This window comes from Pleurodeles waltl, unplaced genomic scaffold, assembly GCF_031143425.1.
Source record: "Pleurodeles waltl isolate 20211129_DDA unplaced genomic scaffold, aPleWal1.hap1.20221129 scaffold_197, whole genome shotgun sequence".
NCBI classification, from domain to species: domain Eukaryota; kingdom Metazoa; phylum Chordata; class Amphibia; order Caudata; family Salamandridae; genus Pleurodeles; species Pleurodeles waltl.
Genome location: NW_027149903.1, coordinates 60,968 through 79,600, shown reverse-complemented (window position 1 = coordinate 79,600; position 18,633 = coordinate 60,968). Strand labels below are relative to the sequence as shown.

The following is an 18,633-nucleotide window of genomic DNA, read 5'->3' as shown; positions in this document are numbered from 1 at the left end:
GTCCTTTCTTAATTGTGTATTGTCAATGAAGAAGCATGAATTCCGAATCAGCAGAAAATGAGATGGTACAAATTTCAGGACTTAAAGAGATAAAATATAATGCTGAGATGTCAAAAGCTTGAAATATCAATTCATGATAAAACTCTACATATTGATTATCAATATATGTAATGATAATAATAAATGATTGTCAGTAAATGTAAGGTTGGTATCCTTCCAAATTGTTTTAATGTGATTTGAAGATTAGAGTAAGCAGAGCCTGGATAGCTCAGTCGGTAGAGCATCAGACTTTTAATCTGAGGGTCCAGGGTTCACGTCCCTGTGCAGGCGGGGTGCTATGTTTAAGAAGAAGTACTCTTTTAGTTTCTATTGCATGATGAACAAGATATTACATTGACAGAATTGCAAAACCTTCTTAAATGGAGTTTTTTAAATTGTCAAGATTTTATCCGTCAGAGGCCTTTTGAGTAGACTTATCCAACTGTATCATGTAGTTTGGCATGTTGAATATCTTTTTCCCCATGCAATGCTCAACATGTAACCATGATTATAGTATCCTATCAACTTTGTAAAGTTGATCATCAGTTGCTTGCTCATTATTTTATTTCAGAATTTCTGAAAAGTTTCTTGGTGCAGGTTGGCTCTGTGGCGCAATGGATAGCGCATTGGACTTCTAGGAAAATGTTAAAAAAGGCATTCAAAGGCTGTGGGTTCGAATCCCACCAGAGTCAATATTATTGCTCAATTTCTTTCATAACGAATTGAAATAGCAATAAACAATGCAGCTTCAGCTTCACCCAAAATCATTTACCAAAATAGCCTTTGAAAGAAGGCCTGTTTTAAACAAAGAGTGCTTGAATAGAAAACATTGTATAATCAATATGCAAGAGGAAATTGTCAGGTGTACTGATGAAAATATAATTTACTAGATAGTAGGAGTTTCGGCCCTTTCTCAATTGTATACTGTCACTGAAGAAGCATGAATTCTAAGTCAGCAGAAAATGAGATAGTACATATTTCAGGACTTAAAATAGATGACATTTAATGCTGAGGTTTCAAAAGTTTGAAATATCAGTTCACTATCAAACGCTACATAATGCTTGTCAATATATGCAATCATATTCATAAATATAGTGTCGGTTGGAATCCTTCCACATTGTTTTAAGATGAATTGAAGATGAAAGTTAGTAGACACTGGATAGTTCAGTGAGTGGCACAGCAGACTTTTAATATGAGTGTCCAGGTTTGAAGTTCCTGTTCAGGCAGTGTGTTATGTTTAAGAAGATGCACTCTTGAAGTTTCCACTGCTTGATGAATAAGATATTACATTAAGGGAATTGCAAAACCTTCTTATATGGAGTTGTTAAACTCCTTGCTGTTTTATCTGTGCTATGCCTTTTGAGTCGACTTAACACTTAACCAACTGCATTGTATGGTTTGACATGTTGAATATCATTTTTGCTATTCAATGCTCAACATAAATCCAGGATCATAGATTCCTAACAACTTCATAAAGTTGATGAGCAGCTGCTAGCTCATTATTTTATTTGATCATTTCTGTCCGACCTCCTAAAAAGATTGGCTCTGTGGCACAATGGATAGTGCTTTGGCTTTCAAGAGTAATGTAAAGAAGGCATTCAAAAGTTGTGGTTTTGAATCCCACCAGAGGCAATGTTGTCCTACATTTCTTTTATAATGAATTGAAATTGCAATAAATAATGCAGCTTCTTCTTGCTCTGAAATCATTCACCAAAATGGCCTTTGAAAGAAGCCCTTTTTTCAACCGACACCACTTGAATAGAAAATATTGTATAATCTACATATAAGAGGAAATTGACAGGTAGACTGAGTAAAATATAATGTATTAGGCAGTAAGAGTTTTTGGTCCTTTCTTAATTGTGTATTGTCAATGAAGAAGCATGAATTCCGAATCAGCAGAAAATGAGATGGTACAAATTTCAGGACTTAAAGAGATAAAATATAATGCTGAGATGTCAAAAGCTTGAAATATCAATTCATGATAAAACTCTACATATTGATTATCAATATATGTAATGATAATAATAAATGATTGTCAGTAAATGTAAGGTTGGTATCCTTCCAAATTGTTTTAATGTGATTTGAAGATTAGAGTAAGCAGAGCCTGGATAGCTCAGTCGGTAGAGCATCAGACTTTTAATCTGAGGGTCCAGGGTTCACGTCCCTGTGCAGGCGGGTTGCTATGTTTAAGAAGAAGTACTCTTTTAGTTTCTATTGCATGATGAACAAGATATTACATTGACAGAATTGCAAAACCTTCTTAAATGGAGTTTTTTAAATTGTCAAGATTTTATCCGTCAGAGGCCTTTTGAGTAGACTTATCCAACTGTATCATGTAGTTTGGCATGTTGAATATCTTTTTCCCCATGCAATGCTCAACATGTAACCATGATTATAGTATCCTATCAACTTTGTAAAGTTGATCATCAGTTGCTTGCTCATTATTTTATTTCAGAATTTCTGAAAAGTTTCTTGGTGCAGGTTGGCTCTGTGGCGCAATGGATAGCGCATTGGACTTCTAGGAAAATGTTAAAAAAGGCATTCAAAGGCTGTGGGTTCGAATCCCACCAGAGTCAATATTATTGCTCAATTTCTTTCATAACGAATTGAAATAGCAATAAACAATGCAGCTTCAGCTTCACCCAAAATCATTTACCAAAATAGCCTTTGAAAGAAGGCCTGTTTTAAACAAAGAGTGCTTGAATAGAAAACATTGTATAATCAATATGCAAGAGGAAATTGTCAGGTGTACTGATGAAAATATAATTTACTAGATAGTAGGAGTTTCGGCCCTTTCTCAATTGTATACTGTCACTGAAGAAGCATGAATTCTAAGTCAGCAGAAAATGAGATAGTACATATTTCAGGACTTAAAATAGATGACATTTAATGCTGAGGTTTCAAAAGTTTGAAATATCAGTTCACTATCAAACGCTACATAATGCTTGTCAATATATGCAATCATATTCATAAATATAGTGTCGGTTGGAATCCTTCCACATTGTTTTAAGATGAATTGAAGATGAAAGTTAGTAGACACTGGATAGTTCAGTGAGTGGCACAGCAGACTTTTAATATGAGTGTCCAGGTTTGAAGTTCCTGTTCAGGCAGTGTGTTATGTTTAAGAAGATGCACTCTTGAAGTTTCCACTGCTTGATGAATAAGATATTACATTAAGGGAATTGCAAAACCTTCTTATATGGAGTTGTTAAACTCCTTGCTGTTTTATCTGTGCTATGCCTTTTGAGTCGACTTAACACTTAACCAACTGCATTGTATGGTTTGACATGTTGAATATCATTTTTGCTATTCAATGCTCAACATAAATCCAGGATCATAGATTCCTAACAACTTCATAAAGTTGATGAGCAGCTGCTAGCTCATTATTTTATTTGATCATTTCTGTCCGACCTCCTAAAAAGATTGGCTCTGTGGCACAATGGATAGTGCTTTGGCTTTCAAGAGTAATGTAAAGAAGGCATTCAAAAGTTGTGGTTTTGAATCCCACCAGAGGCAATGTTGTCCTACATTTCTTTTATAATGAATTGAAATTGCAATAAATAATGCAGCTTCTTCTTGCTCTGAAATCATTCACCAAAATGGCCTTTGAAAGAAGCCCTTTTTTCAACCGACACCACTTGAATAGAAAATATTGTATAATCTACATATAAGAGGAAATTGACAGGTAGACTGAGTAAAATATAATGTATTAGGCAGTAAGAGTTTTTGGTCCTTTCTTAATTGTGTATTGTCAATGAAGAAGCATGAATTCCGAATCAGCAGAAAATGAGATGGTACAAATTTCAGGACTTAAAGAGATAAAATATAATGCTGAGATGTCAAAAGCTTGAAATATCAATTCATGATAAAACTCTACATATTGATTATCAATATATGTAATGATAATAATAAATGATTGTCAGTAAATGTAAGGTTGGTATCCTTCCAAATTGTTTTAATGTGATTTGAAGATTAGAGTAAGCAGAGCCTGGATAGCTCAGTCGGTAGAGCATCAGACTTTTAATCTGAGGGTCCAGGGTTCACGTCCCTGTGCAGGCGGGGTGCTATGTTTAAGAAGAAGTACTCTTTTAGTTTCTATTGCATGATGAACAAGATATTACATTGACAGAATTGCAAAACCTTCTTAAATGGAGTTTTTTAAATTGTCAAGATTTTATCCGTCAGAGGCCTTTTGAGTAGACTTATCCAACTGTATCATGTAGTTTGGCATGTTGAATATCTTTTTCCCCATGCAATGCTCAACATGTAACCATGATTATAGTATCCTATCAACTTTGTAAAGTTGATCATCAGTTGCTTGCTCATTATTTTATTTCAGAATTTCTGAAAAGTTTCTTGGTGCAGGTTGGCTCTGTGGCGCAATGGATAGCGCATTGGACTTCTAGGAAAATGTTAAAAAAGGCATTCAAAGGCTGTGGGTTCGAATCCCACCAGAGTCAATATTATTGCTCAATTTCTTTCATAACGAATTGAAATAGCAATAAACAATGCAGCTTCAGCTTCACCCAAAATCATTTACCAAAATAGCCTTTGAAAGAAGGCCTGTTTTAAACAAAGAGTGCTTGAATAGAAAACATTGTATAATCAATATGCAAGAGGAAATTGTCAGGTGTACTGATGAAAATATAATTTACTAGATAGTAGGAGTTTCGGCCCTTTCTCAATTGTATACTGTCACTGAAGAAGCATGAATTCTAAGTCAGCAGAAAATGAGATAGTACATATTTCAGGACTTAAAATAGATGACATTTAATGCTGAGGTTTCAAAAGTTTGAAATATCAGTTCACTATCAAACGCTACATAATGCTTGTCAATATATGCAATCATATTCATAAATGTAGTGTCGGTTGGTATCCTTCCACATTGTTTTAAGATGAATTGAAGATGAAAGTTAGTAGACACTGGATAGTTCAGTGAGTGGCACAGCAGACTTTTAATATGAGTGTCCAAGTTTGAAGTTCCTGTTCAGGCAGTGTGTTACGTTTAAGAAGATGCACTCTTGAAGTTTCCACTGCTTGATGAATAAGATATTACATTAAGGGAATTGCAAAACCTTCTTATATGGAGTTGTTAAACTCCTTGCTGTTTTATCTGTGCTATGCCTTTTGAGTCGACTTAACACTTAACCAACTGCATTGTATGGTTTGACATGTTGAATATCATTTTTGCTATTCAATGCTCAACATAAATCCAGGATCATAGATTCCTAACAACTTTATAAAGTTGATGAGCAGCTGCTAGCTCATTATTTTATTTGATCATTTCTGTCCGACATCCTAAAAAGATTGGCTCTGTGGCACAATGGATACTGCTTTGGCTTTCAAGAGTAATGTAAAGAAGGCAGTCAAAAGTTGTGGTTTTGAATCCCACCAGAGGCAATGTTGTCCTACATTTCTTTTATAATGAATTGAAATTGCAATAAATAATGCAGCTTCTTCTTGCTCTGAAATCATTCACCAAAATGGCCTTTGAAAGAAGCCCTTTTTTCAACCGACACCACTTGAATAGAAAATATTGTATAATCTACATATAAGAGGAAATTGACAGGTAGACTGAGTAAAATATAATGTATTAGGCAGTAAGAGTTTTTGGTCCTTTCTTAATTGTGTATTGTCAATGAAGAAGCATGAATTCCGAATCAGCAGAAAATGAGATGGTACAAATTTCAGGACTTAAAGAGATAAAATATAATGCTGAGATGTCAAAAGCTTGAAATATCAATTCATGATAAAACTCTACATATTGATTATCAATATATGTAATGATAATAATAAATGATTGTCAGTAAATGTAAGGTTGGTATCCTTCCAAATTGTTTTAATGTGATTTGAAGATTAGAGTAAGCAGAGCCTGGATAGCTCAGTCGGTAGAGCATCAGACTTTTAATCTGAGGGTCCAGGGTTCACGTCCCTGTGCAGGCGGGGTGCTATGTTTAAGAAGAAGTACTCTTTTAGTTTCTATTGCATGATGAACAAGATATTACATTGACAGAATTGCAAAACCTTCTTAAATGGAGTTTTTTAAATTGTCAAGATTTTATCCGTCAGAGGCCTTTTGAGTAGACTTATCCAACTGTATCATGTAGTTTGGCATGTTGAATATCTTTTTCCCCATGCAATGCTCAACATGTAACCATGATTATAGTATCCTATCAACTTTGTAAAGTTGATCATCAGTTGCTTGCTCATTATTTTATTTCAGAATTTCTGAAAAGTTTCTTGGTGCAGGTTGGCTCTGTGGCGCAATGGATAGCGCATTGGACTTCTAGGAAAATGTTAAAAAAGGCATTCAAAGGCTGTGGGTTCGAATCCCACCAGAGTCAATATTATTGCTCAATTTCTTTCATAACGAATTGAAATAGCAATAAACAATGCAGCTTCAGCTTCACCCAAAATCATTTACCAAAATAGCCTTTGAAAGAAGGCCTGTTTTAAACAAAGAGTGCTTGAATAGAAAACATTGTATAATCAATATGCAAGAGGAAATTGTCAGGTGTACTGATGAAAATATAATTTACTAGATAGTAGGAGTTTCGGCCCTTTCTCAATTGTATACTGTCACTGAAGAAGCATGAATTCTAAGTCAGCAGAAAATGAGATAGTACATATTTCAGGACTTAAAATAGATGACATTTAATGCTGAGGTTTCAAAAGTTTGAAATATCAGTTCACTATCAAACGCTACATAATGCTTGTCAATATATGCAATCATATTCATAAATATAGTGTCGGTTGGTATCCTTCCACATTGTTTTAAGATGAATTGAAGATGAAAGTTAGTAGACACTGGATAGTTCAGTGAGTGGCACAGCAGACTTTTAATATGAGTGTCCAGGTTTGAAGTTCCTGTTCAAGCAGTGTGTTATGTTTAAGAAGATGCACTCTTGAAGTTTCCACTGCTTGATGAATAAGATATTACATTAAGGGAATTGCAAAACCTTCTTATATGGAGTTGTTAAACTCCTTGCTGTTTTATCTGTGCTATGCCTTTTGAGTCGACTTAACACTTAACCAACTGCATTGTATGGTTTGACATGTTGAATATCATTTTTGCTATTCAATGCTCAACATAAATCCAGGATCATAGATTCCTACCAACTTCATAAAGTTGATGAGCAGCTGCTAGCTCATTATTTTATTTGATCATTTCTGTCCGACCTCCTAAAAAGATTGGCTCTGTGGCACAATGGATAGTGCTTTGGCTTTCAAGAGTAATGTAAAGAAGGCATTCAAAAGTTGTGGTTTTGAATCCCACCAGAGGCAATGTTGTCCTACATTTCTTTTATAATGAATTGAAATTGCAATAAATAATGCAGCTTCTTCTTGCTCTGAAATCATTCACCAAAATGGCCTTTGAAAGAAGCCCTTTTTTCAACCGACACCACTTGAATAGAAAATATTGTATAATCTACATATAAGAGGAAATTGACAGGTAGACTGAGTAAAATATAATGTATTAGGCAGTAAGAGTTTTTGGTCCTTTCTTAATTGTGTATTGTCAATGAAGAAGCATGAATTCCGAATCAGCAGAAAATGAGATGGTACAAATTTCAGGACTTAAAGAGATAAAATATAATGCTGAGATGTCAAAAGCTTGAAATATCAATTCATGATAAAACTCTACATATTGATTATCAATATATGTAATGATAATAATAAATGATTGTCAGTAAATGTAAGGTTGGTATCCTTCCAAATTGTTTTAATGTGATTTGAAGATTAGAGTAAGCAGAGCCTGGATAGCTCAGTCGGTAGAGCATCAGACTTTTAATCTGAGGGTCCAGGGTTCACGTCCCTGTGCAGGCGGGGTGCTATGTTTAAGAAGAAGTACTCTTTTAGTTTCTATTGCATGATGAACAAGATATTACATTGACAGAATTGCAAAACCTTCTTAAATGGAGTTTTTTAAATTGTCAAGATTTTATCCGTCAGAGGCCTTTTGAGTAGACTTATCCAACTGTATCATGTAGTTTGGCATGTTGAATATCTTTTTCCCCATGCAATGCTCAACATGTAACCATGATTATAGTATCCTATCAACTTTGTAAAGTTGATCATCAGTTGCTTGCTCATTATTTTATTTCAGAATTTCTGAAAAGTTTCTTGGTGCAGGTTGGCTCTGTGGCGCAATGGATAGCGCATTGGACTTCTAGGAAAATGTTAAAAAAGGCATTCAAAGGCTGTGGGTTCGAATCCCACCAGAGTCAATATTATTGCTCAATTTCTTTCATAACGAATTGAAATAGCAATAAACAATGCAGCTTCAGCTTCACCCAAAATCATTTACCAAAATAGCCTTTGAAAGAAGGCCTGTTTTAAACAAAGAGTGCTTGAATAGAAAACATTGTATAATCAATATGCAAGAGGAAATTGTCAGGTGTACTGATGAAAATATAATTTACTAGATAGTAGGAGTTTCGGCCCTTTCTCAATTGTATACTGTCACTGAAGAAGCATGAATTCTAAGTCAGCAGAAAATGAGATAGTACATATTTCAGGACTTAAAATAGATGACATTTAATGCTGAGGTTTCAAAAGTTTGAAATATCAGTTCACTATCAAACGCTACATAATGCTTGTCAATATATGCAATCATATTCATAAATATAGTGTCGGTTGGAATCCTTCCACATTGTTTTAAGATGAATTGAAGATGAAAGTTAGTAGACACTGGATAGTTCAGTGAGTGGCACAGCAGACTTTTAATATGAGTGTCCAGGTTTGAAGTTCCTGTTCAGGCAGTGTGTTATGTTTAAGAAGATGCACTCTTGAAGTTTCCACTGCTTGATGAATAAGATATTACATTAAGGGAATTGCAAAACCTTCTTATATGGAGTTGTTAAACTCCTTGCTGTTTTATCTGTGCTATGCCTTTTGAGTCGACTTAACACTTAACCAACTGCATTGTATGGTTTGACATGTTGAATATCATTTTTGCTATTCAATGCTCAACATAAATCCAGGATCATAGATTCCTACCAACTTCATAAAGTTGATGAGCAGCTGCTAGCTCATTATTTTATTTGATCATTTCTGTCCGACCTCCTAAAAAGATTGGCTCTGTGGCACAATGGATAGTGCTTTGGCTTTCAAGAGTAATGTAAAGAAGGCATTCAAAAGTTGTGGTTTTGAATCCCACCAGAGGCAATGTTGTCCTACATTTCTTTTATAATGAATTGAAATTGCAATAAATAATGCAGCTTCTTCTTGCTCTGAAATCATTCACCAAAATGGCCTTTGAAAGAAGCCCTTTTTTCAACCGACACCACTTGAATAGAAAATATTGTATAATCTACATATAAGAGGAAATTGACAGGTAGACTGAGTAAAATATAATGTATTAGGCAGTAAGAGTTTTTGGTCCTTTCTTAATTGTGTATTGTCAATGAAGAAGCATGAATTCCGAATCAGCAGAAAATGAGATGGTACAAATTTCAGGACTTAAAGAGATAAAATATAATGCTGAGATGTCAAAAGCTTGAAATATCAATTCATGATAAAACTCTACATATTGATTATCAATATATGTAATGATAATAATAAATGATTGTCAGTAAATGTAAGGTTGGTATCCTTCCAAATTGTTTTAATGTGATTTGAAGATTAGAGTAAGCAGAGCCTGGATAGCTCAGTCGGTAGAGCATCAGACTTTTAATCTGAGGGTCCAGGGTTCACGTCCCTGTGCAGGCGGGGTGCTATGTTTAAGAAGAAGTACTCTTTTAGTTTCTATTGCATGATGAACAAGATATTACATTGACAGAATTGCAAAACCTTCTTAAATGGAGTTTTTTAAATTGTCAAGATTTTATCCGTCAGAGGCCTTTTGAGTAGACTTATCCAACTGTATCATGTAGTTTGGCATGTTGAATATCTTTTTCCCCATGCAATGCTCAACATGTAACCATGATTATAGTATCCTATCAACTTTGTAAAGTTGATCATCAGTTGCTTGCTCATTATTTTATTTCAGAATTTCTGAAAAGTTTCTTGGTGCAGGTTGGCTCTGTGGCGCAATGGATAGCGCATTGGACTTCTAGGAAAATGTTAAAAAAGGCATTCAAAGGCTGTGGGTTCGAATCCCACCAGAGTCAATATTATTGCTCAATTTCTTTCATAACGAATTGAAATAGCAATAAACAATGCAGCTTCAGCTTCACCCAAAATCATTTACCAAAATAGCCTTTGAAAGAAGGCCTGTTTTAAACAAAGAGTGCTTGAATAGAAAACATTGTATAATCAATATGCAAGAGGAAATTGTCAGGTGTACTGATGAAAATATAATTTACTAGATAGTAGGAGTTTCGGCCCTTTCTCAATTGTATACTGTCACTGAAGAAGCATGAATTCTAAGTCAGCAGAAAATGAGATAGTACATATTTCAGGACTTAAAATAGATGACATTTAATGCTGAGGTTTCAAAAGTTTGAAATATCAGTTCACTATCAAACGCTACATAATGCTTGTCAATATATGCAATCATATTCATAAATATAGTGTCGGTTGGTATCCTTCCACATTGTTTTAAGATGAATTGAAGATGAAAGTTAGTAGACACTGGATAGTTCAGTGAGTGGCACAGCAGACTTTTAATATGAGTGTCCAGGTTTGAAGTTCCTGTTCAAGCAGTGTGTTACGTTTAAGAAGATGCACTCTTGAAGTTTCCACTGCTTGATGAATAAGATATTACATTAAGGGAATTGCAAAACCTTCTTATATGGAGTTGTTAAACTCCTTGCTGTTTTATCTGTGCTATGCCTTTTGAGTCGACTTAACACTTAACCAACTGCATTGTATGGTTTGACATGTTGAATATCATTTTTGCTATTCAATGCTCAACATAAATCCAGGATCATAGATTCCTACCAACTTCATAAAGTTGATGAGCAGCTGCTAGCTCATTATTTTATTTGATCATTTCTGTCCGACCTCCTAAAAAGATTGGCTCTGTGGCACAATGGATAGTGCTTTGGCTTTCAAGAGTAATGTAAAGAAGGCATTCAAAAGTTGTGGTTTTGAATCCCACCAGAGGCAATGTTGTCCTACATTTCTTTTATAATGAATTGAAATTGCAATAAATAATGCAGCTTCTTCTTGCTCTGAAATCATTCACCAAAATGGCCTTTGAAAGAAGCCCTTTTTTCAACCGACACCACTTGAATAGAAAATATTGTATAATCTACATATAAGAGGAAATTGACAGGTAGACTGAGTAAAATATAATGTATTAGGCAGTAAGAGTTTTTGGTCCTTTCTTAATTGTGTATTGTCAATGAAGAAGCATGAATTCCGAATCAGCAGAAAATGAGATGGTACAAATTTCAGGACTTAAAGAGATAAAATATAATGCTGAGATGTCAAAAGCTTGAAATATCAATTCATGATAAAACTCTACATATTGATTATCAATATATGTAATGATAATAATAAATGATTGTCAGTAAATGTAAGGTTGGTATCCTTCCAAATTGTTTTAATGTGATTTGAAGATTAGAGTAAGCAGAGCCTGGATAGCTCAGTCGGTAGAGCATCAGACTTTTAATCTGAGGGTCCAGGGTTCACGTCCCTGTGCAGGCGGGGTGCTATGTTTAAGAAGAAGTACTCTTTTAGTTTCTATTGCATGATGAACAAGATATTACATTGACAGAATTGCAAAACCTTCTTAAATGGAGTTTTTTAAATTGTCAAGATTTTATCCGTCAGAGGCCTTTTGAGTAGACTTATCCAACTGTATCATGTAGTTTGGCATGTTGAATATCTTTTTCCCCATGCAATGCTCAACATGTAACCATGATTATAGTATCCTATCAACTTTGTAAAGTTGATCATCAGTTGCTTGCTCATTATTTTATTTCAGAATTTCTGAAAAGTTTCTTGGTGCAGGTTGGCTCTGTGGCGCAATGGATAGCGCATTGGACTTCTAGGAAAATGTTAAAAAAGGCATTCAAAGGCTGTGGGTTCAAATCCCACCAGAGTCAATATTATTGCTCAATTTCTTTCATAACGAATTGAAATAGCAATAAACAATGCAGCTTCAGCTTCACCCAAAATCATTTACCAAAATAGCCTTTGAAAGAAGGCCTGTTTTAAACAAAGAGTGCTTGAATAGAAAACATTGTATAATCAATATGCAAGAGGAAATTGTCAGGTGTACTGATGAAAATATAATTTACTAGATAGTAGGAGTTTCGGCCCTTTCTCAATTGTATACTGTCACTGAAGAAGCATGAATTCTAAGTCAGCAGAAAATGAGATAGTACATATTTCAGGACTTAAAATAGATGACATTTAATGCTGAGGTTTCAAAAGTTTGAAATATCAGTTCACTATCAAACGCTACATAATGCTTGTCAATATATGCAATCATATTCATAAATATAGTGTCGGTTGGTATCCTTCCACATTGTTTTAAGATGAATTGAAGATGAAAGTTAGTAGACACTGGATAGTTCAGTGAGTGGCACAGCAGACTTTTAATATGAGTGTCCAGGTTTGAAGTTCCTGTTCAAGCAGTGTGTTATGTTTAAGAAGATGCACTCTTGAAGTTTCCACTGCTTGATGAATAAGATATTACATTAAGGGAATTGCAAAACCTTCTTATATGGAGTTGTTAAACTCCTTGCTGTTTTATCTGTGCTATGCCTTTTGAGTCGACTTAACACTTAACCAACTGCATTGTATGGTTTGACATGTTGAATATCATTTTTGCTATTCAATGCTCAACATAAATCCAGGATCATAGATTCCTACCAACTTCATAAAGTTGATGAGCAGCTGCTAGCTCATTATTTTATTTGATCATTTCTGTCCGACCTCCTAAAAAGATTGGCTCTGTGGCACAATGGATAGTGCTTTGGCTTTCAAGAGTAATGTAAAGAAGGCATTCAAAAGTTGTGGTTTTGAATCCCACCAGAGGCAATGTTGTCCTACATTTCTTTTATAATGAATTGAAATTGCAATAAATAATGCAGCTTCTTCTTGCTCTGAAATCATTCACCAAAATGGCCTTTGAAAGAAGCCCTTTTTTCAACCGACACCACTTGAATAGAAAATATTGTATAATCTACATATAAGAGGAAATTGACAGGTAGACTGAGTAAAATATAATGTATTAGGCAGTAAGAGTTTTTGGTCCTTTCTTAATTGTGTATTGTCAATGAAGAAGCATGAATTCCGAATCAGCAGAAAATGAGATGGTACAAATTTCAGGACTTAAAGAGATAAAATATAATGCTGAGATGTCAAAAGCTTGAAATATCAATTCATGATAAAACTCTACATATTGATTATCAATATATGTAATGATAATAATAAATGATTGTCAGTAAATGTAAGGTTGGTATCCTTCCAAATTGTTTTAATGTGATTTGAAGATTAGAGTAAGCAGAGCCTGGATAGCTCAGTCGGTAGAGCATCAGACTTTTAATCTGAGGGTCCAGGGTTCACGTCCCTGTGCAGGCGGGGTGCTATGTTTAAGAAGAAGTACTCTTTTAGTTTCTATTGCATGATGAACAAGATATTACATTGACAGAATTGCAAAACCTTCTTAAATGGAGTTTTTTAAATTGTCAAGATTTTATCCGTCAGAGGCCTTTTGAGTAGACTTATCCAACTGTATCATGTAGTTTGGCATGTTGAATATCTTTTTCCCCATGCAATGCTCAACATGTAACCATGATTATAGTATCCTATCAACTTTGTAAAGTTGATCATCAGTTGCTTGCTCATTATTTTATTTCAGAATTTCTGAAAAGTTTCTTGGTGCAGGTTGGCTCTGTGGCGCAATGGATAGCGCATTGGACTTCTAGGAAAATGTTAAAAAAGGCATTCAAAGGCTGTGGGTTCGAATCCCACCAGAGTCAATATTATTGCTCAATTTCTTTCATAACGAATTGAAATAGCAATAAACAATGCAGCTTCAGCTTCACCCAAAATCATTTACCAAAATAGCCTTTGAAAGAAGGCCTGTTTTAAACAAAGAGTGCTTGAATAGAAAACATTGTATAATCAATATGCAAGAGGAAATTGTCAGGTGTACTGATGAAAATATAATTTACTAGATAGTAGGAGTTTCGGCCCTTTCTCAATTGTATACTGTCACTGAAGAAGCATGAATTCTAAGTCAGCAGAAAATGAGATAGTACATATTTCAGGACTTAAAATAGATGACATTTAATGCTGAGGTTTCAAAAGTTTGAAATATCAGTTCACTATCAAACGCTACATAATGCTTGTCAATATATGCAATCATATTCATAAATATAGTGTCGGTTGGAATCCTTCCACATTGTTTTAAGATGAATTGAAGATGAAAGTTAGTAGACACTGGATAGTTCAGTGAGTGGCACAGCAGACTTTTAATATGAGTGTCCAGGTTTGAAGTTCCTGTTCAGGCAGTGTGTTATGTTTAAGAAGATGCACTCTTGAAGTTTCCACTGCTTGATGAATAAGATATTACATTAAGGGAATTGCAAAACCTTCTTATATGGAGTTGTTAAACTCCTTGCTGTTTTATCTGTGCTATGCCTTTTGAGTCGACTTAACACTTAACCAACTGCATTGTATGGTTTGACATGTTGAATATCATTTTTGCTATTCAATGCTCAACATAAATCCAGGATCATAGATTCCTACCAACTTCATAAAGTTGATGAGCAGCTGCTAGCTCATTATTTTATTTGATCATTTCTGTCCGACCTCCTAAAAAGATTGGCTCTGTGGCACAATGGATAGTGCTTTGGCTTTCAAGAGTAATGTAAAGAAGGCATTCAAAAGTTGTGGTTTTGAATCCCACCAGAGGCAATGTTGTCCTACATTTCTTTTATAATGAATTGAAATTGCAATAAATAATGCAGCTTCTTCTTGCTCTGAAATCATTCACCAAAATGGCCTTTGAAAGAAGCCCTTTTTTCAACCGACACCACTTGAATAGAAAATATTGTATAATCTACATATAAGAGGAAATTGACAGGTAGACTGAGTAAAATATAATGTATTAGGCAGTAAGAGTTTTTGGTCCTTTCTTAATTGTGTATTGTCAATGAAGAAGCATGAATTCCGAATCAGCAGAAAATGAGATGGTACAAATTTCAGGACTTAAAGAGATAAAATATAATGCTGAGATGTCAAAAGCTTGAAATATCAATTCATGATAAAACTCTACATATTGATTATCAATATATGTAATGATAATAATAAATGATTGTCAGTAAATGTAAGGTTGGTATCCTTCCAAATTGTTTTAATGTGATTTGAAGATTAGAGTAAGCAGAGCCTGGATAGCTCAGTCGGTAGAGCATCAGACTTTTAATCTGAGGGTCCAGGGTTCACGTCCCTGTGCAGGCGGGGTGCTATGTTTAAGAAGAAGTACTCTTTTAGTTTCTATTGCATGATGAACAAGATATTACATTGACAGAATTGCAAAACCTTCTTAAATGGAGTTTTTTAAATTGTCAAGATTTTATCCGTCAGAGGCCTTTTGAGTAGACTTATCCAACTGTATCATGTAGTTTGGCATGTTGAATATCTTTTTCCCCATGCAATGCTCAACATGTAACCATGATTATAGTATCCTATCAACTTTGTAAAGTTGATCATCAGTTGCTTGCTCATTATTTTATTTCAGAATTTCTGAAAAGTTTCTTGGTGCAGGTTGGCTCTGTGGCGCAATGGATAGCGCATTGGACTTCTAGGAAAATGTTAAAAAAGGCATTCAAAGGCTGTGGGTTCGAATCCCACCAGAGTCAATATTATTGCTCAATTTCTTTCATAACGAATTGAAATAGCAATAAACAATGCAGCTTCAGCTTCACCCAAAATCATTTACCAAAATAGCCTTTGAAAGAAGGCCTGTTTTAAACAAAGAGTGCTTGAATAGAAAACATTGTATAATCAATATGCAAGAGGAAATTGTCAGGTGTACTGATGAAAATATAATTTACTAGATAGTAGGAGTTTCGGCCCTTTCTCAATTGTATACTGTCACTGAAGAAGCATGAATTCTAAGTCAGCAGAAAATGAGATAGTACATATTTCAGGACTTAAAATAGATGACATTTAATGCTGAGGTTTCAAAAGTTTGAAATATCAGTTCACTATCAAACGCTACATAATGCTTGTCAATATATGCAATCATATTCATAAATATAGTGTCGGTTGGTATCCTTCCACATTGTTTTAAGATGAATTGAAGATGAAAGTTAGTAGACACTGGATAGTTCAGTGAGTGGCACAGCAGACTTTTAATATGAGTGTCCAGGTTTGAAGTTCCTGTTCAAGCAGTGTGTTACGTTTAAGAAGATGCACTCTTGAAGTTTCCACTGCTTGATGAATAAGATATTACATTAAGGGAATTGCAAAACCTTCTTATATGGAGTTGTTAAACTCCTTGCTGTTTTATCTGTGCTATGCCTTTTGAGTCGACTTAACACTTAACCAACTGCATTGTATGGTTTGACATGTTGAATATCATTTTTGCTATTCAATGCTCAACATAAATCCAGGATCATAGATTCCTACCAACTTCATAAAGTTGATGAGCAGCTGCTAGCTCATTATTTTATTTGATCATTTCTGTCCGACCTCCTAAAAAGATTGGCTCTGTGGCACAATGGATAGTGCTTTGGCTTTCAAGAGTAATGTAAAGAAGGCATTCAAAAGTTGTGGTTTTGAATCCCACCAGAGGCAATGTTGTCCTACATTTCTTTTATAATGAATTGAAATTGCAATAAATAATGCAGCTTCTTCTTGCTCTGAAATCATTCACCAAAATGGCCTTTGAAAGAAGCCCTTTTTTCAACCGACACCACTTGAATAGAAAATATTGTATAATCTACATATAAGAGGAAATTGACAGGTAGACTGAGTAAAATATAATGTATTAGGCAGTAAGAGTTTTTGGTCCTTTCTTAATTGTGTATTGTCAATGAAGAAGCATGAATTCCGAATCAGCAGAAAATGAGATGGTACAAATTTCAGGACTTAAAGAGATAAAATATAATGCTGAGATGTCAAAAGCTTGAAATATCAATTCATGATAAAACTCTACATATTGATTATCAATATATGTAATGATAATAATAAATGATTGTCAGTAAATGTAAGGTTGGTATCCTTCCAAATTGTTTTAATGTGATTTGAAGATTAGAGTAAGCAGAGCCTGGATAGCTCAGTCGGTAGAGCATCAGACTTTTAATCTGAGGGTCCAGGGTTCACGTCCCTGTGCAGGCGGGGTGCTATGTTTAAGAAGAAGTACTCTTTTAGTTTCTATTGCATGATGAACAAGATATTACATTGACAGAATTGCAAAACCTTCTTAAATGGAGTTTTTTAAATTGTCAAGATTTTATCCGTCAGAGGCCTTTTGAGTAGACTTATCCAACTGTATCATGTAGTTTGGCATGTTGAATATCTTTTTCCCCATGCAATGCTCAACATGTAACCATGATTATAGTATCCTATCAACTTTGTAAAGTTGATCATCAGTTGCTTGCTCATTATTTTATTTCAGAATTTCTGAAAAGTTTCTTGGTGCAGGTTGGCTCTGTGGCGCAATGGATAGCGCATTGGACTTCTAGGAAAATGTTAAAAAAGGCATTCAAAGGCTGTGGGTTCAAATCCCACCAGAGTCAATATTATTGCTCAATTTCTTTCATAACGAATTGAAATAGCAATAAACAATGCAGCTTCAGCTTCACCCAAAATCATTTACCAAAATAGCCTTTGAAAGAAGGCCTGTTTTAAACAAAGAGTGCTTGAATAGAAAACATTGTATAATCAATATGCAAGAGGAAATTGTCAGGTGTACTGATGAAAATATAATTTACTAGATAGTAGGAGTTTCGGCCCTTTCTCAATTGTATACTGTCACTGAAGAAGCATGAATTCTAAGTCAGCAGAAAATGAGATAGTACATATTTCAGGACTTAAAATAGATGACATTTAATGCTGAGGTTTCAAAAGTTTGAAATATCAGTTCACTATCAAACGCTACATAATGCTTGTCAATATATGCAATCATATTCATAAATATAGTGTCGGTTGGAATCCTTCCACATTGTTTTAAGATGAATTGAAGATGAAAGTTAGTAGACACTGGATAGTTCAGTGAGTGGCACAGCAGACTTTTAATATGAGTGTCCAGGTTTGAAGTTCCTGTTCAGGCAGTGTGTTATGTTTAAGAAGATGCACTCTTGAAGTTTCCACTGCTTGATGAATAAGATATTACATTAAGGGAATTGCAAAACCTTCTTATATGGAGTTGTTAAACTCCTTGCTGTTTTATCTGTGCTATGCCTTTTGAGTCGACTTAACACTTAACCAACTGCATTGTATGGTTTGACATGTTGAATATCATTTTTGCTATTCAATGCTCAACATAAATCCAGGATCATAGATTCCTAACAACTTCATAAAGTTGATGAGCAGCTGCTAGCTCATTATTTTATTTGATCATTTCTGTCCGACCTCCTAAAAAGATTGGCTCTGTGGCACAATGGATAGTGCTTTGGCTTTCAAGAGTAATGTAAAGAAGGCATTCAAAAGTTGTGGTTTTGAATCCCACCAGAGGCAATGTTG

At 34.7% G+C, this 18,633-nt stretch overlaps 20 non-coding genes across 20 annotated transcripts; all 20 read left to right on the top strand.

Annotated features, from left to right (window-relative positions):
- The first annotated feature begins 257 nt into the window (after nucleotides 1-257).
- Nucleotides 258-330, top strand: TRNAK-UUU (transfer RNA lysine (anticodon UUU)). Its single transcript has one exon. It is a non-coding gene; the product is annotated as a tRNA-Lys (tRNA).
- A 309-nt stretch (nucleotides 331-639) lies between these two features.
- On the top strand, nucleotides 640-731 carry TRNAR-UCU (transfer RNA arginine (anticodon UCU)). Its single transcript is given in 2 exon segments — nucleotides 640-676; nucleotides 696-731. It is a non-coding gene; the product is annotated as a tRNA-Arg (tRNA).
- Nucleotides 732-2,141: 1,410 nt separating this feature from the next.
- On the top strand, nucleotides 2,142-2,214 carry TRNAK-UUU (transfer RNA lysine (anticodon UUU)). The gene has a single exon. It is a non-coding gene; the product is annotated as a tRNA-Lys (tRNA).
- A 309-nt stretch (nucleotides 2,215-2,523) lies between these two features.
- On the top strand, nucleotides 2,524-2,615 carry TRNAR-UCU (transfer RNA arginine (anticodon UCU)). Its single transcript is given in 2 exon segments — nucleotides 2,524-2,560; nucleotides 2,580-2,615. It is a non-coding gene; the product is annotated as a tRNA-Arg (tRNA).
- Nucleotides 2,616-4,025: 1,410 nt separating this feature from the next.
- TRNAK-UUU (transfer RNA lysine (anticodon UUU)) lies at nucleotides 4,026-4,098 on the top strand. Its single transcript has one exon. It is a non-coding gene; the product is annotated as a tRNA-Lys (tRNA).
- A 309-nt stretch (nucleotides 4,099-4,407) lies between these two features.
- TRNAR-UCU (transfer RNA arginine (anticodon UCU)) lies at nucleotides 4,408-4,499 on the top strand. The gene is given in 2 exon segments: nucleotides 4,408-4,444; nucleotides 4,464-4,499. It is a non-coding gene; the product is annotated as a tRNA-Arg (tRNA).
- Nucleotides 4,500-5,909: 1,410 nt separating this feature from the next.
- Nucleotides 5,910-5,982, top strand: TRNAK-UUU (transfer RNA lysine (anticodon UUU)). Its single transcript has one exon. It is a non-coding gene; the product is annotated as a tRNA-Lys (tRNA).
- Nucleotides 5,983-6,291: 309 nt separating this feature from the next.
- TRNAR-UCU (transfer RNA arginine (anticodon UCU)) lies at nucleotides 6,292-6,383 on the top strand. The gene is given in 2 exon segments: nucleotides 6,292-6,328; nucleotides 6,348-6,383. It is a non-coding gene; the product is annotated as a tRNA-Arg (tRNA).
- Nucleotides 6,384-7,793: 1,410 nt separating this feature from the next.
- On the top strand, nucleotides 7,794-7,866 carry TRNAK-UUU (transfer RNA lysine (anticodon UUU)). The gene has a single exon. It is a non-coding gene; the product is annotated as a tRNA-Lys (tRNA).
- Nucleotides 7,867-8,175: 309 nt separating this feature from the next.
- TRNAR-UCU (transfer RNA arginine (anticodon UCU)) lies at nucleotides 8,176-8,267 on the top strand. The gene is given in 2 exon segments: nucleotides 8,176-8,212; nucleotides 8,232-8,267. It is a non-coding gene; the product is annotated as a tRNA-Arg (tRNA).
- A 1,410-nt stretch (nucleotides 8,268-9,677) lies between these two features.
- Nucleotides 9,678-9,750, top strand: TRNAK-UUU (transfer RNA lysine (anticodon UUU)). Its single transcript has one exon. It is a non-coding gene; the product is annotated as a tRNA-Lys (tRNA).
- Nucleotides 9,751-10,059: 309 nt separating this feature from the next.
- Nucleotides 10,060-10,151, top strand: TRNAR-UCU (transfer RNA arginine (anticodon UCU)). The gene is given in 2 exon segments: nucleotides 10,060-10,096; nucleotides 10,116-10,151. It is a non-coding gene; the product is annotated as a tRNA-Arg (tRNA).
- Nucleotides 10,152-11,561: 1,410 nt separating this feature from the next.
- Nucleotides 11,562-11,634, top strand: TRNAK-UUU (transfer RNA lysine (anticodon UUU)). Its single transcript has one exon. It is a non-coding gene; the product is annotated as a tRNA-Lys (tRNA).
- A 309-nt stretch (nucleotides 11,635-11,943) lies between these two features.
- TRNAR-UCU (transfer RNA arginine (anticodon UCU)) lies at nucleotides 11,944-12,035 on the top strand. The gene is given in 2 exon segments: nucleotides 11,944-11,980; nucleotides 12,000-12,035. It is a non-coding gene; the product is annotated as a tRNA-Arg (tRNA).
- Nucleotides 12,036-13,445: 1,410 nt separating this feature from the next.
- TRNAK-UUU (transfer RNA lysine (anticodon UUU)) lies at nucleotides 13,446-13,518 on the top strand. Its single transcript has one exon. It is a non-coding gene; the product is annotated as a tRNA-Lys (tRNA).
- A 309-nt stretch (nucleotides 13,519-13,827) lies between these two features.
- TRNAR-UCU (transfer RNA arginine (anticodon UCU)) lies at nucleotides 13,828-13,919 on the top strand. Its single transcript is given in 2 exon segments — nucleotides 13,828-13,864; nucleotides 13,884-13,919. It is a non-coding gene; the product is annotated as a tRNA-Arg (tRNA).
- A 1,410-nt stretch (nucleotides 13,920-15,329) lies between these two features.
- Nucleotides 15,330-15,402, top strand: TRNAK-UUU (transfer RNA lysine (anticodon UUU)). The gene has a single exon. It is a non-coding gene; the product is annotated as a tRNA-Lys (tRNA).
- Nucleotides 15,403-15,711: 309 nt separating this feature from the next.
- TRNAR-UCU (transfer RNA arginine (anticodon UCU)) lies at nucleotides 15,712-15,803 on the top strand. Its single transcript is given in 2 exon segments — nucleotides 15,712-15,748; nucleotides 15,768-15,803. It is a non-coding gene; the product is annotated as a tRNA-Arg (tRNA).
- Nucleotides 15,804-17,213: 1,410 nt separating this feature from the next.
- TRNAK-UUU (transfer RNA lysine (anticodon UUU)) lies at nucleotides 17,214-17,286 on the top strand. The gene has a single exon. It is a non-coding gene; the product is annotated as a tRNA-Lys (tRNA).
- A 309-nt stretch (nucleotides 17,287-17,595) lies between these two features.
- TRNAR-UCU (transfer RNA arginine (anticodon UCU)) lies at nucleotides 17,596-17,687 on the top strand. The gene is given in 2 exon segments: nucleotides 17,596-17,632; nucleotides 17,652-17,687. It is a non-coding gene; the product is annotated as a tRNA-Arg (tRNA).
- The last annotated feature ends 946 nt before the right edge of the window (nucleotides 17,688-18,633 follow it).